The sequence below is a fragment of the Pholcus phalangioides genome, unplaced genomic scaffold, assembly GCF_987345545.1.
Source record: "Pholcus phalangioides strain wild (caught in Gottingen) unplaced genomic scaffold, Ppha-v1.0 ptg000007l_1, whole genome shotgun sequence".
NCBI classification, from domain to species: Eukaryota; Metazoa; Arthropoda; class Arachnida; order Araneae; family Pholcidae; genus Pholcus; species Pholcus phalangioides.
The window spans coordinates 3,635,694-3,652,866 of record NW_028301600.1 but is presented as its reverse complement, the minus strand read 5'-3'; the positions used below and the strand labels follow the sequence as shown (position 1 = coordinate 3,652,866).

The window sequence follows — 17,173 nt, the reverse complement described above, 5'->3', positions numbered from 1 at the left end:
CGGAAAATTTTTAGTTGAACGTATAGAACACCGTTATAAAATTATCGAATTCCGAATTGGTCGGGGTGGCAAAATCATATTTGCCCCGGACGGTAAGACAATACAAAAATCCTAATTACAGCCTTGGGTATACCACATATGCATTTACAATAATAATTATGTATGAAAAAAAATTCGTATTCAACACACACACATATAGTGGTATCAGGGAATCATAGAATCCAACGTTGATATCACGATGTTTTCACCAACTGATAGAAGATAGAATAGTTCCCATTGCATTACAGGGCGCATGGGGGGTCAATGCTCACCATTCTTTCTTTTGTATGACACTTGTTAATCATTTTCTCTTTTCGGTAAATACGCACGATTACTTGAATTTCGAAAAAAACATGCTTTAGCCATCGATATGAGCGAATTCCTGGTCAATGCCTGATGTAATGAGACCAAGTGGTTTCAATTATAGGGCAGTGTGTTTTGTCACCCACAACTCTCTTGCCCAATTCATGGTTTATCTGCAGCTTCTCAGAATAGTTTAGCAGATTATAGTGCCACTTCAAAATATAAAAATTGGCACACAAATCAATATCACCAGTTCACCGCGACGCACACTTTGAGGAACACTGGTATAGGAAAAACAGTCTTGAGAATAATATGCTTTATTCAAGGTATAACAAACTATATTTTATTTAAGGTACAACAAACCTCTCCAAGAACCCCTGGTTAAGAACCACCGACCTTAACTGTGCTGCATGAAAACGGCATTCTATAATATTATTGCATGCTGGCCGAATATCTCGAAGTTTCTGCTGAATTGCCGTTTTAAAATCAACGACAAATTCCATCGAGGTATACCTCACCTACCGAGGTACCGTACTTAGCTTTTAGTGAGATTCAGGTTGACTTATAAGTTTGAAACTTATAAAGGAAGACGAATAACCGTTGGGTAACGGTTAACCATCCGGCAACTGAAGACGGATAACCGCCGGGCAATGGTTATCCGTCTTCCTTTTAAACACAGATTTGTGGAGGTGTCTATTTAATATTGTGCTATATTGTGTTTTTCTGGTTTTATAATTTTTGTATTTTCTCATATTTGCTTTTTGACTTCCAAAGCTTATTTTTCGCAAAAATGTCGGGGGAACTGATGGTAAATATGTGCCTATTCTTGGCTTACCATCATTAGAAACATTTTTGCTGTTTGGAGCATTGGGGGGGGGGGGTTCCCCCTTGAGAACGACCTCCACACACACACACACACACACACACACACACACACACACACACACACACACCCTGTATTAGATTCACTTCTAACTATAACATCTTTATGCTATGTTCCGAAGGAAAGTTCGTGGATGTTGTTCTAATTGGCACTTAAGAACTGTTGAATCAGTAAGTTTTAGCTAAATATATGTGCGCATGCATATATGTATAGGATATGACTGTCAGTTTGATATTGCGATGGTATCCTGCTAGTTACTTGTTAGAGATTCAGCAAAATAACAGTAACACAGGCTCTTGTAAGTGCAACTCTTTAAAGCCTTCTCTCTATCTCTCTCTTATGAAATTATGACGCGATTAGTGAAACGTAGTTAGGGTTGAATAGGAAGTGAATGCGTGTTTCATTCCATGGCTTTGCTAATCTATTGTTAACGTCGCATTTCACAATTTCAAGTCGTGGTTATGCCTGACGTTTTTAATTGACTAATATATTATAGTAGTTATAGCCTATGAATTATTATGTTGTCTATGTAATCATCATATTGATTGTGCAACTATTATATTGATTATGGTTATGAAATTATTACATAAATTACTATACACAAATTTTCATGGCATTGATTCAATTAAATAAATATTCAAGCATAATATAAGTTAATTTATTAGTTGCTTATATATGATTATAAGAACTGAATCCTCCGAATGGATAGTTTCTTGTTGAATTGCAGTTGTCCCGGAATTGAGAAAACCCCGGGAAACGTTAATCGCTGCGATGTTTGTCTGTGGGATTATTTGAAAAGCAGCGTTTAATGAAGGAAGGCAATGCTATGTCTCAAACATGCCCCCATCCCCGAGCGTGTCCCCAGCCTGAGATCTTTGGCGGAGCCCTCTGTAGTGAATATATAGTGTAAGAAAAACAAAAATAATAAGATTTGTCTCGGGCCCCCCGGGCTGGAGCCTTGCCTGCCCCACCCTGATGAGGGTCATGGTCTCAAAACAAAAAATATGCAACACGTGGCACACCTTGTATAAATGAATTATGTACGTTCTGCACAGTCGAATAGCCTAACCCGTATTTCAGCCGTATAAGCTAGAGTTTTTTTCAACCTAATACATCGAACAAAAAGTGCAGTGTTCGGATGCATATTTATAATAGGCAAAGTACAATATTTGTTTCAAAAGAGTCACCCCGTTTTGATTTCTTCGTCGTTTTCCTTCAGACAAAAATTTGTTCTCAGTGCCCCCTTGCTAAGCTCTCACTGTATCTGTAACTTCTGCTCCCCCAGTCTACTCCAGCAGGGCCGTCTTAAGAGCATCATGGGCCCCGGGCCAATTGATTTTTCCGAAACCCTACCTGACAAAGTTTCGAAAAATTTAACTACTATTCATTTTTCTGAGGCCCCTCTTCTCTTGAGGCCCCCGGGCCGTGCCAGGGTAGGCAGATGCGATAAAAAGGGCAATGAGCCGGTGAGAAAATAATAGCGGAACCAGAAGCATTTTAATCATTTCAGCGCATCTGAAAATTTATACATTATTACAAAATATACACGAATGCTGAAAAATATCTATACAAAAAAATATAGACACAATCAAATGTAAATTAACCAAAACGAATTAATGATAACTTCGAACTGAGGAAAATTTTGAATTGATGGAAGATATAATTCCAAAACACATCAAAATTAGAACTTAATGAACGAAATTATCTGAAAACTAATTAAAATTCAGAATCAATGAATCTGAAATAAGAAATATAATTGACAGAGATAATTCTACACCACGCATGAAAATTCTAAATAAATGAAAGAAATAATTCCAGAACTGATGAAAATTTAAATTCCAAAAGAGATGAAAATTCAAATTCCAAAAATGATGAAAGTTCAGAATTGATGAAAATGTGGAAAATTTATGGAAAAAATTATTACTACGTAAGTGCGGGGCCTGATGCGACCGCACCTGTCGCACACCTCTAAGGGTGACTCTGCATACGAGAACCCACTCCAAGGGGTTCCCACTTTGGGAAAGACCGATTCATAGTGTAAAAAATAAGATGGAGGAATGACAGTCTATATTTAATCACGCTGCAATTTGTGTATGTTCCCTCAATATATTAAAAAGAAACGATTTACAAAACCACGTATAAGTTTTTGAATGGCAATCGCGTACTCACTGGAAATTAGCTAGAAATCATAATCAATTAACAAAGCTTCAAAATATGATTTGATATACTTGGTCTTGTCTCTTCCTCTCTGTGTGACCTGTGAGTTTTGGACAGTGGGCATCGATCCAACTGAAAATAGGTTTTTTTTTTTTAATATTCCCTCTTCCTTCATGTCAATCGAACTCTAACGACGTAAAATTCTAAAATCCTCTTAATCATTAGGACGAGTATTTGTAGTCATTGATATTCCAAAAATCACACACACACACACACACACACACACATTGATTCTCGTCATTTTTTTTACACTAAGGTGGTCGGCAAGATTTGTTTTCATGCGATTTCAATAGCGAGCGGACAAAGTTATTTAATCCTATGTCGAAAAACATCATCCAATAAATGCGGCTTCACAGTATTAGGAGGGGATGGGGATTATTCACAAATTGCTCTTTTACATTTTTCTTTCTGCTGGAATGTTATGAAACGCATGCAAGTACCCCTTATGCCAGGGGTGCTCAACCTTTATGACAGTGCGGGCCACTTCGTTGATTTGAAAACGTTTCGGGGGCCACTTGATAAATCTCGAACAGCACCTAAATGCCATGGGACACTTACCTATGTGATCCGTAAATGGGCCTCGGACCACGGGTGATCTGGAACTGTGCCGCAGGTAACAGGAATGAACTGTATGTGTTGCGGCAATATGTAAATATGCCGTAGGTCACTAAATCGATCTGTGAATGTGCCATGGGACAACTAAGTGATCGTAAAATATGCCGCGTGTAACTAAATCGATCTGTGAATGGGCCGTGGGTGATTTGGAACTGTGACGTGGGTCACTTAAGTGATCTGTAATTGTGCCGCGGTCACTCAAGTGAACTGAAAATGTGGCACGACAATCTGTAAATATACCATGGGTCACTAAAATTATCTGTGAATATGCCATGGGACACTTAAATGATCTGAAAATAGGTCGCGGCTGCTTGAGTGACCTGGAACTGTGCCGTTGGTGACTCAAGTGATTTGTAAATTCACCGCGGAGATCTGTAAATATGCCATGGGTCAATGAGTGATCTGTGAATGTGCCGCGGGATACTTATGTGATATGGGAATGTTTCGCTCAGTTCATTTTTACAAAATTTGGTTTGAGGTCGCGAGCCACATCAGATGACTCCGAGGGCCACATTTGGCTCGCGAGCCATAGGTCGAACATGTATGCCTTATGCCATTTATGACTATTCATTCAGTAGTTTTCAAGTTGTCATTGAGTGCTTCTCAAATGATAAGAATACCAAACAAAATAATAAGGTGAAAATACCCCAAGGAGATGTCTTTTTTGCTGGCAAAAGTTTCGACAATATTCGTGACGGAATCAAAGTACCTTGTCACAAAATTTTGTGTATATTTTACTTTTTTTTTATCTTCTCTAAACATACGAAATCCGAATGGTATCAACATGTCGGGAGATGGGCTTAAAGGCCTGGAAGGGACATGATGATGATGTCAGTAGCCTACTGTACATATACAGTGAGTATAAATGTTACAATAGTAGCATACGCAGTTTTTTTCAGGGGGGGGGGGTTCGTTTTTTTATTGCAACCGTGTTACTAGCTAGTGCGTTGCAGTAATCATACATAATTGCCGGTTATTATGTCATCCCGGTTAATTTGAAAAATTCACTATATTTATCATCTTTACCGGCGATTGTGAATGATTTGCAAATGAAGTTGGTAAGTTTGATTAAATTAAATTTAAATAAGTGTGAAGGAGATAACAAGAAAAATCCCATGAAAATCATCATCAGTATTGTTGATGTTGGCTTTTTTCACACTTATCAACATATCGACCAAGATTACAGACCGAATTCTTCATCATAGACTGAAGTTTATGCATATCATTGGATAAATTTGAGTACAGTAACACCCGAAGTTACAGGATAGGTGGGATGTACAACAACCGCGTAAGTCGGGGTACAGTTTCCCATGAAAATACGTATAACTATTAATTAATTGGGACCAAATTTTTGGGAGAACACCTGTCTTTTTGTTTCTTACCATGACCAGGGCTGCAACTAGATGCTTGGTCACCCGTGGTAAGTGCGCATTTTGGCGCCCTCTTGTAATGTTGAAGGTAAGGTTTGAGAATGAAATTTGCGCCCCTCTGGTCCAGTGTCCGAGCACGAGACCCGCCTGTTCCCCCCTAGTTGCGGCCCTGACCATGACTGATGCTATGGTATGCTCTTCTATGGCTTCATGAAATCTAATTTGCGTTGTGACTGCAATCCGGTCCTGAAAAAAAGACCATATTCCACTAAAATTATGTTGTTTTAAATGTTTCGATAAACATTGTAACACCGTGACTCATCGAAAGAAACGAGCTGCTTGGGTTAGGAGGGAAGAAAAAAAAACATTCACTCGTGAGTTAAAATTAATTAAAGTTGGCAGACCGGGTGCATTGTCATCAAAGAGAATCACAAATTATTTTTTAAACTGGCGTTGGACTTCAGGTATAAAATTCTGACCTTTGCAAAAATGACAGAAATCAAATAAGCCTCGGGATTCCATTTCTAAATCCCGGCAAGGTTTTCATCGTTATACACCGTAGACTCAAAAATCAGCATAGTTTCATCAATAAAACGAAAGAAACGAACGATCGAATAAAACTTCGCATAATTATCGCTTATTAATCTCTATTATTTCAGCAATAATCTCGTGATTAGGATTGAATTTCAAAAATGTTAATTTTTCGCAGAAAATCACGTAACTCCGAGTTTATGCAACTCGGGGTATCACTGTAATTTGTTGATGCTTTATCATGATTATTAGCTGGGAATAATACACCACCGGTAAATAAATTCACAATACCGTAAACTGGGGTAACTTTAAGAAAGGAGGGATAACTTTAGGACAAGCATTATTTTCACATTTGAAATTATTTGGTGGGCTGAGTTTTCGTCGTGGTGACAAGCGATGATGGTCGCTTTCTTGATCTAGAATTGTTCACAACAATTAGACACAATTGTCACAACGTGGCGTTGTATTTGTAAGAATGCGCTGAGATCTTTAAATATATTCTGAGTGATATTAATCTTTAGTAATATTCTGAGGCGCCTTGTTTCTTCTAGTTAGTTATGATAACTTTGCGAAACCTCTTGAAACTTTGATTAGTCCAAATCGTACGTCAAGAGAAAACAAACAAAAGTAAGTAATTATTCAATTCATAATTTTATAATTATCAGTTCACTATTTGAATTATTTCTGAACGTTGATTAGGTAGTTTTTCACGTAATAAAATGTAAACATATTACATTTGGCGGGTTAATATTAAGACACAGCTGTGTAAATTTCAGTAAGTTTAGAAATGTAAAATACGGTAGAAGCTTCTATCCTGGTAAAACAAATAAAACGTTTGATTCGGAATTTGAAGGCAATTGTATGCAGAAGGCAGGAAGATATTGGCAGTGGCCAAAAGAAGAGGACAAACTTTGATATCCTGCTACGAATTCGATAAAAAAAATTCATGTACCCAAAAAAATTGAAGGTGATTTTTATTTCTAGTCGACATGAAAAATTGGTTTAATTTAATCTTAACTAATTAATATTCGTACAATTTTCAGCTATTTTTGTGTTTCAATATAACGTTGTGAATAAGTGAAGAATTTTCGATCTTTTACAAATTCCGATCACCCGTATTTCAAGAAAAAGTAGCTTGAAACTTTATTTGTTATTTTTTTTTAAATTCAATTTTTTTTTACTCAACTGTTGCTAAAAAATATAAAGAAAGCTGCATAAAAATAAAATTTCTAGTTCTTGTTAAATGTTAAAAGAATAAAAATAACTTTACTGGGAGAAAAACTAAAAAAAAAATTGTTTTTAAGAAACAAACTAAAGAAATGACCAGTTTTTCATTGTAAAACTCCTCCTGTAGAATTTCTATAGGCTAGTAGAAAAAAGCTTGTCCTAAAGATATATTTATACTTTAGAACAGCGGTTCTCAATCGGTGCTCCGCGGAGCCCTTGGGCACCATGTGCACTTCCCAGGGGCCCTGCGTCGAATCGGGGAAAACAAAATAAATCGGTAAATTTGATAGATAAATAAAAGAAAGAGGCCTGCGGGGTTCCGCCATAAAAATTTTATTCAAAACAGTGCTCCGCCATAGAAATTATGTGCTGAAAAGGCTCCGCGGGTCAAAAAAGGTTGAGAACCGCTGCTTTAGAGGACAACAGAATTATAAGTATGTCTCTCCCAATTTATTTCAATGGACGGCTTTCATTTCTTAATTCATTTCGATATTTGTTCAAATCCATTCAGTAGATAAATGCGTGAAATGAATAGAATGTGTTTTTATGGCATCAATCAGGGCCGGAACTAGAGGGGGCAAGGGGGGCAACTACCCCTGGTGGAAAAACTTAGAGGCGGAAAATTTTAGGTGGACACATAGAACACCGTTGTAAAATTACCGCATTTTCAATTGGGAGGGGGGTAGATCGCAAAATCATGTTTGCCCCGGGCGGCAAAATAATACAAAAATCATAGTTACGGTTCTGGCATTAAACTTTTAACGGCCTGTGTTCGCAATTGCGAACACCGATTTTATTAATCAGAAAAAATATTTTTCTAACACGTGAAAGTACTTTATTTTTTCCCCTGGACACGTGAGATTCTTAACTTAATTTACAAAACAAAAATTTACAAAATAGATGTCCTGACGGATTCATCATTGCCGAAATACCTGAAGCTAAAATATCAAATTTTGTCAGTAGTTTGAGACATTTCAATCGACCCCCAAGGGGGTGATGGGGGAGGGGTTCAAAGGTAACATAGAAATCACGCCGAGCTGAAACCGCTGAAGCTATCTATTATTCACATGAAATTCTTTTTATTTCATGACGTAAAGACCAACTTGGAAGGTTTTTTTTTGAAATTTAAAACCTATCGGGGTTATAAGGGGGTTCAAAGGTTACATAGAGAAATCACGCCGAGATAAACCGCTGAAGCTATTCAGCGGTTTAGCTCGGCTATTTAAATATTCATGAAATTTGGTCCCACCAAGACGGGATTTCTGAAAATTCATCCCCCAAGGGGGATCATGAGGGGTTAAAATGTTATACGGGGGATGGTCCCGTCGAGTAATTTTCATATTACTAAATCCGTGCGAGCGAAACTACGGGTATCAGACAGTATGCCATAATTGATTTTTAAATCACCTCTTTATTTTTAAGAAAGAATAAAATTTAATTTTTTTGTTTTCAATTTTAATGTTGTTTCTATGAACACGGGGGAATAGTATGATGTGATTTAGGGAAAATTCTTTGATTTTCCAAAATTTTACCAAATAAAATTTATAAAAATTTGAGTAAAATATATATATATACTATTATAAATTTGTAGCCCCCCCCCCCCTAAAACACGGGGGCCTGGGCAAATGTCCATGTTGCCCATGCGGAAATCGAATAATTTTTGAGGAAAAAATACGTATTTTTTGAATCGTCCCCGATAGATTTTGCTAATTGCGACGAACGTCGTCTTATAATCAGTCGAAGAAGCAGCGCTTTTGTTCTTTTCTCTTCTTCGTCACCCAACACGAGCAAAGTCACACAAACACCACCACTGGTAATAATAATAACATAAAAAGAAGAAAAGAGAGAGAGTAAAAGAAAAAGTGAAGGAAAAAGAGCGAAGAACGCGTTCGATGGGTTGAAGCTTCCGTTCGTTCAACAACCAACAACAACAACAACAAGAAGAAGCAGCAAAAGCAACGACTCTCCCGTGTGTGTGTGAGTGTGTATATAGTAAAAGGTTCTTCTTCTCTCTACCAACGCACAACCCAACCAAAAACTCTCTTTTCACCCTCTCACTCACTCACTCACTCGCTGCAACCATCTCTATTGCTTCGCCTCTCAACCTGCTTGTCACTTTTCCACCCCTTCTTGGTTCGATAAAACGTACTGTGCCGCTAGATGCAATGCTGGAGACTAATGTTTCTTTCCACAAATAATGTTACAAGGGATAGAAAATGAGCCAAAGCTCAAAGCGAAGCCTCTGCTGGCGTTTGTCGTTTTCCCTTTTGTAAAAGCAAGCAGCCCCGCGAACGGGCGAAGGATCGCCACAGGGTTGTTGGGATTCTGTGTCCTGGTGCCATCTCCACCTCCTCACGCACAACTGCCTTTAGTAGTAGAGTTGAGTTCTGCCTTGCCTTTGCTTTGCTTCTATCGAGTTCACTTGTCGACTAGGCCCTGACAATGAGTCTCCCACAGAACGTCGCCATTACTACGCTTGTGTTTCTTCCTTTTAGTCAAGTCTACGTTTTCGATTAAGATTTTGTTTTTTTTTCCTTCTAAAATTCGGGTGTTTTTTTTTTTTAATTATGCTGGATATTGCCTAGGATCGTCGAAGACGTGTCGACTGTCTCCGTTGAAAACTTTCATATCACTTTATTTTTTTGTATATTTTTATAATTATTATAATTTTTTTATTCGTGAAGAAGTTGGTGCTGCGATTTTGAAGAACGTTAATTTGCCGCGCGGTTTGTGTGTGACCGAGTGTCGCTGACCTTCTTGACCCATTTCAAGGTTGGAATATACTTGGAAAATAATTGGAGGTAAGTTATATCGAAAGTATCACTGAGACAAATCTCGATAAGTCGAATGTGCAGTGGTCGACAAAAAACTTCGAATTATCGTTATAGTTCGACTTATCAGAAATTCCAATTTCAGAATTGGGGGAAAAGAAAGATTCATTAAAATAAGAGCAGGGCCGTCTTAAGAGCATCGTTGGCCTCCGGGCTAAGTGATTTTTCTGAGGCCCTACCTGGAAAATTCTCGAAAATTTCAACCAGATAGCATTTTTGTGAGATCCCCTCTCTTCTCTTGAGGCCTCCGGGCCGTGGCCGGATGGGCCCATGCTTTAAGACGGCATTGAATAACAGTGCTATATAAAGTAGTATTAAAAAATTATTTTCTTGCAGCAATTTTTGACTGTCTCCTTTCGTGAGAAAGTCGTTCACGTTTTTTGCAAGCAGACAAATGAATCTGCTAAAAATTATATTACGAAATGCTATTTTTTAATTTCCTCTCATGCTCGAAAACTTCGACTTGGAGGAAAACCTTCGAGTTGAGAGAAAATTTTACCTCTAAAATGCGGAAAAAAGTTCTGGGGCCTAGCGAAAACTTGGACTTATAGACAGATATCCGGAGCCACAGAGTAAGAATAATTATATCTTTAGTCTATGTACGGAGCCGACTTATCGCGAATTGACTGCGTATTGATGAATGAACTTTGCGAGGGGGAACGCGGTTGGTTATTATTTTGCAATTGGGTGTAATGGAAAAGTTTTTTTGGGACGGACGGTGACTGCGCAGCGTTTGTTTGGTCAAGCGCTCGCCGAGTCTTTTAATCTGTTTTAGTTTGTAACAACTTTCCCTCGCTTTATACTATATGATAAAGTACGCATGCTCCATCCACCCACACTCTTGTGATGATCCACGTTTTTTTTATTTTGATTTGCGTGAGGCGCGTGATCACGAAAATGATTGGACATCAGCTGGTCGCTCGCTTAATGATTTGTTTATCGGTGGGTTGTGTATTCTCTCTCTCTCTCGTGTTAGTCGCCGACGTTTTTCTCTATTGTTTTAACGATGCTTTTTAATCGGTGCGTTCGTTGTTGCGGGTTTTGAATCAGTTGGCGAGATTATTTTTGTTCGTTTTATTCATTGAGTTATCGAAAACTTAGCGATTCGATTCAGACACGAGACAGACACGTGTCCCCCCCGCCCTCTCAACCAACAAATATAAATTATAAGTTGCGTTTCACGTAATGTCCGTCATCAAATCAGCTTCTAAAATCTTCACTATTTTGAAAAAATCGTCAATAGTATAGATGTGTGAGATATATCTGTGCCTCAGAATCATACTATCGTATGTCCATTTTTGTCAATTTTGAGATATTACTGTATTTTGTTGTGACTTTTAAATTTTAAAAATTATTTTAGCTAAAATACAATACTACGGCCCTAAAACTACAGAATGAGAAATACAAATACAAGGCCACAACAGGCAAAATGCCCAACGAGGTGGCTGAGAAAAAGATGCCCTTAACAAATGTGGATGTCATAGATTACTAAAATACAGCAACTGCCAATTAGAAATGCAATTACAAAAACTAGAAGCAATATATATATGCATGATAAAATATTATACAACGCCCATAAAAATATTTATGGTTGTCTTATTCTAAATATGGATAGTTTCTCGATTCACCCCAACATGTTTATCGTATTTATTTTTAAGCGTGTCAATTGTGTTAGAATTTACTACCCCAGGGGGTAAGCTATTCCATTAATTAACAACCCTATTAGAGAAAACTTCCCTTCGACACCAACCATCTAGAACTGTCCCTTATCACTCGATACTGGTGTACTTTTGTGCAAGCAGTCGATTGAGGGCGTATTAATAATTCATGGTCCGTTCTATCCATCCCGTTGAAAATTTTGAACACTTCGATCATATTCCCCCAACACTTGGTTTCATCCAATGCAAACATATTCAAAAAATTAAGTCTCTCTTCGTGGAAGGACACGCGTAGTTTTTCTCTGCACCCGTTAGTTGAAGGGGTGCAGAGAAGAGAAGAACGCAGTACGAGAATGTAGTAATATCCCAAAATTGACAAAAATGGTCATACGATACCAGAGGGGGAATTAAAAAAGAGAAATTAAAGTGTAGTAATTGTCACACAGCACGGACGTATCAATTTAGTATCGGTGAGTTTTCGCCCCCCCCCCCCCCCCAGTTCAGATCCTGGGTACGCCCTTATATACAGATATAGTATATTAACAGGGGCGTCGAAAGTGTTTATTCGAACCTGCCGGTGCTCGTCTTGAGGTTTATATAGGAAATTTCGACTTTCTGAATCAATTCTGATCGTGCTCAGACCCGTGCTACAGATTACCGTGGTTGTTAGCACTCACTGCACCGCCGGCTGTAACGCTATTGGGTATTAAAGTGTACATCGTTGTTTTTGCTCAGATTAAATGTGGTGTTTCTCGTCTGAATCAGAGGTGTCGGAAGTGTTTTAGATCTGTGGGTGCTGAAATTGATCGTTATATAGATTTTTTTGATTCAATTTTGGGGGGGGGGGTTGCTCAGACCGGTGCTACAAGTACCACTACACCCCACTGAGATGGCGCACATGCCACTGGTCTGAACCACCGATCATTACTGAACAGTTTACGCAATGATCTCCGGACTCATCCGGGTACCCACGGAAACCACTCTTTTTTTAAGAACGTATCGACAAGTTGCTATGTGTTACAGTTAATGGAGTACAGACTCTTGACTATCCAACATGTCGGATAAAATATAAGCCGGATAGGCCGGAGTTCTATAAATGCTCACATCCTACCCCCACCCATTTACCGTTAAAAACACACTTTTTATACCAAAACCCGCTCTTATTCATATTTTCTAACCTCTAATTATAGGCCAGTACTTTATAAATGCTTGTTATGTACTGTGCTTGCTGCATGATCTTTTGCGGGCCCCTCGGTCAGACTTTTAACCGGCCCTTTCTGCAGTTAATTTATAGCGTGAAAAAGCAAAAAAATGATGATAATCGTCCCGGGCCCCAGGGCTAGAGCCCTGTCAGCCCCCCCCCCCCCCATGTGGGGGCCATGCTGTGCTGTGTACAATAGCGTAAGCAGGACTTTATTGGGAACGGCGGCTCAGTTTTTTTTATATTGTTTTCTAGTGTTTCATTTTCTACTGCAAAAATACACCATATTCCCGTCTCAAACCCCCTTTCTCTGGCATACGTTTGAAAATTTATTATGGAAAAAGGAAGTCTGAAAAAAAACTGCGCACATTTTAAGATAAATTTGATAATGCTTAACTTAACTTAACTACAGGGAATATAAAATCATGTAAAGGACCATAACTAATCATGAACAGGGACGTAACTAGGATTTTTGCCGCCCGGGGCAAACATTATGCTGCCCCTACACCTTTAAAATTATATAATTTTCTAACGGTGTTCTTTGTTCCCCCACCTAAAACTGCCGCCCAGGGCAGTTGACCCCTTTAGTTACGGCCCTGTCATGAATCTGTATGAATACTTAAACTTTTAAAATAAACAAAATATCAATGCAGACTTAATTCTGATAAAAAATTATTCAAATTTATTTTACTCTGTTCATTAATAAATGATTTCACAAATTGACAACACTTAGAACGCTTTGGCAAAGTAAATTATTCCTCACGCACACACACACACATTTTCTAATAGAAAATTATTATTTAACTAGACCGGACAGTCGCGAGCCGGTTAGTCAAGAGTCTACTATACCACCAGTTTCTGACCGTAGATTTGGGCATTAGTGCCCGTCGCCCTCTCTAAAAATTACATGTGCGGCCCTCTGGGCATATGAAGATTGGAAGCCACTGGTTTATACAGATAATTTTTCAATGGTGTTCATCGCCGAGTTGGTAGAACACGTTTGTGAATGGCTGTGCTATAATCGTTCGGCCATGATTTTCACGGCTTGCTGTTAGGAGGTGACTTGTTGTTTAACGTACGAAATAAGTTTTTCCGCATGAAGACATTTTCCCCCTCTTTTTGAAGTTGCACATGTATTTTGTTGATATCAAAAATTTGACCTGAAATTCAAAAACGACACTCACTGCAGAATTCGCTTTTCTTCGCAAAGTTTGTATTTGAATTCGAAAAATTGTACTGCCCACAAGTAACAAAACCATAAATCCCCTTCATTTCAGAATATCTGGCTTGTCTTGTGACATTTCGCACATCCCTAATTAGTTATCTGCTTATTTTATGAGATTTTGATTCATAGTGTTTCCATGAACTTGAAAGAAAAGCGATCGTGACCTGTTCAAGAATATTCCATAGAAATTACCTAATTATAGTTTAGGGACGATGTGAGAAAGCTTATCGAATTAATCGAACAACAAGAACAGATGGCAGGAAGGAAGTCCATCTCGAATCGTGCAAAGATAAAAAAAAAATGTCGTTTTGAAGAAACAAAACCTTTTCTCGTCGTCTTATCGCAAATATCTCTGGAGCGGGATTTGGAAATTCTTAGAAATATTTTGAAGCTGCTTTACGTGACCTCGTGCAAAGTCCTGTACAGATAATGTTCCTGTCGGATGGTTTTTTTTTGCATTCTTTCTCTTGCCATCGACATTCACAATCTCCATTAGTACACGCAGCGTGATTTGCGTATGACGAACAGCTATTTCACACAAATCAGCTGAAGCTGATAGCGGCTCATTTTAGTTTTAGGCGGCTGTAATCGGATTGGGAGCATTTGTATTGTTCAAAATGGGTATCGATTTATCTGTTTGATAGTCGGAACTGTGTTTTCATTTGAGATTCGCAGAGTAATTTTCACTGCCCTGAATCCAAATCAGCAGCTTAATGTGAGTGTTATGAGCAGGGCGCGATTTCCGCATGAGCAACATGGCATTTGCCCAGGGCCGCATGTTTTAGGGCCCCCAAATTTATAATATAGGGCCTAGTATATGTTTTACTCAAATTTTATTTGGTGAAATTTTGGAAAATCAAAGAATTTTCCCCAAATCACATCACACTATTTCCAAGGTGCCTATTATTATCAAACCCTATTAAATATAAATTTTTAATAATATACCAATCAGTATTAGACTTTACACTGCATGTATAATGCACCTACTGCAATAAATGAATTCCACGACAAAAATATGTTTCAGTTTGTCAGTCTTTTGTTCGATTCGCCAATTTCACATCTCTGACGTTAAAATTATTTGTGAAACGATGACAAGCCTTGGTTCAGGGTGGTGACACAATGCCACAAATGTTAAATAATGCTAGAGGTTTAGAAGAGACGTTTCTCTCCAAATGTTGAGACAGCATTGAATCATCATTGACATCACCAATATCAAACTGTTCTAGAGAAAGAGGTCATTCTTCTCATTAAAAAAGGATAAAACATCAGTTCTCTCAAGTCTTTTACAAGAAAAACTTCTCTTTAGCTTCATTGTATATTGAAGCTGAGATAACTCAAAAATTAGATTTTGATGACATTTACTGTGATTTTGCTCATACGAGAGCCCGAAAAGAGCATTTATATATTGTAAGATATATTTCATGGAAAACTTCACATTTAATTTCTCATTTAAAATAGTGCATATCCTGTTTTTGACGTGTTTACAAACAACACATGTATTGTATTTGCTGATGTACCAAACCTCTTCGACCACATTCGAGGGAGCCCTCCGATACCTCTTTTGCCCAGGGCCCCATCACGTCAAAGTCTGTCCCTGGTTATGAGTGCTACTCGATAATAATGCACAGTTTTATTAAGTATACATGCACGTATATAGTATATATAAATATATTCCGCATTATACGGGTCACTAAAATTGGCTTTTATTTGATTTGAGATGTCATTTTGTTTTGCTCTGACTAACCTTGCTTTTACCGATGTTCTTGTTTCACTTGGTCGCTCTCTTTTCTCCAGCCTTGTTTGATCGAGCAAGAAATTGAGTTTTTTCCCTCCTCAGTTGCGAAATAGCGACGCTTTAACCAAAAAAAAAAAAAAAAAAGGCCATGCGTGGTGGTCATCGACATACGATATTCGCAATCGTTCGCAATTTTATTCAATCAACGCATGAATTTCCGCATTATAGCAAAACAAACCCCAAGAGAGATATTGAGAATGTCGTAATTTTTCTGAGACTTATCCCTTCTTTGCTTCCTTCCCTTTATGTCTCATGGACCATTCTGAAAGTAATGGCAGGATTATCGCTTCATTGCTTTATGTGAGGAGCGGCAAGGGATAAAGTAGGACGAACATCGAAAAATATCAGTTATGTGAGCGCTCTTATAAGAGAAAAAAAAATAGTAACGAGAGAGAGAGATAACACATACACACAATAATATAAAAAAAATATCCTATGCTCTCTCTTCTCGCAGTTATGCAGCAAAGCAAACTTACTTGTCAACAGTCATCTCTGACTTAATCCCTGCTTCAGTTGGAATACAGCCAGAATATGTCTGGAGCGCTAAAGTGCCAGCGAAAAAGAAAAACCAATTTCTTTCTTGTTGTTTTGTTTGACTTTAGAGTGAGTTTTTGTATTACGTATAGTATAGGAATATATTATTATTTAAGAGAGACACGAACGAGACCTTCTAGCAGCCACACAATGAGCGTCGATCGTGCGTAGGCGTTTTTCCTTTACCGTGGGCATTTGACAATGATTATATTATAAACATTGGAAAATCGAAGTAATTGACGTGTAGAGACAACATTTTACAATTTATATTCTCCGAGTCCACATAACTTAGGACATGGGTTTCCAACTGGTGTTCTGCGGAACTCTGGGGTTTCACATGATCAAACGCCACGCAACCCTTGAAAATCCGGGAACCCAAATAGTTTTAAAAGAAGAAAACTTTCTCTCGTTACTAGTAATAAAAAGTACTTGCAAAGATGTTCTTTATTTTGAATTTTAACGAGATAGGGCCTTGTTTAAAAAAATCCATACTGCTCTCATGGATGACTAAACAATTTAGAAATAGTTGCATCACGTTTTCTCACACCGAATTTCAGAATCATAACATGCAAAAGCTCATGAAGGTAATTTTCCGTTTCAGCAGGAAACTAAGAAAAACGATGTTTTTTTAAAAAATTTTTTATCCACTAGAAGAATTGAATTCTTGAATTGTAAAATTCACATGTACATTTTGGGACACCCAGGGCTATCTTAATACGTGAGTCGCACCCGGACATGGCCAAT

The 17,173-nt window shown here is 38.0% G+C and overlaps 1 protein-coding gene across 2 annotated transcripts in view; it reads left to right on the top strand.

The window, feature by feature from the left end:
• Positions 1–9,176: 9,176 nt before the first annotated feature.
• LOC149084809 (C-terminal-binding protein-like) overlaps positions 9,177–17,173 on the top strand; it is a 100,214-nt gene continuing 92,217 nt past the window's right edge. Inside the window, exon 1 of one of the 2 annotated variants that reach the window (XM_089232545.1) lies at positions 9,177–9,986. The gene's annotated coding sequence lies outside the window, so the exon portion shown is untranslated. The remainder of the gene's footprint in view (positions 9,987–17,173) is intronic. The other variant, XM_089232546.1, reaches the window with a different exon arrangement.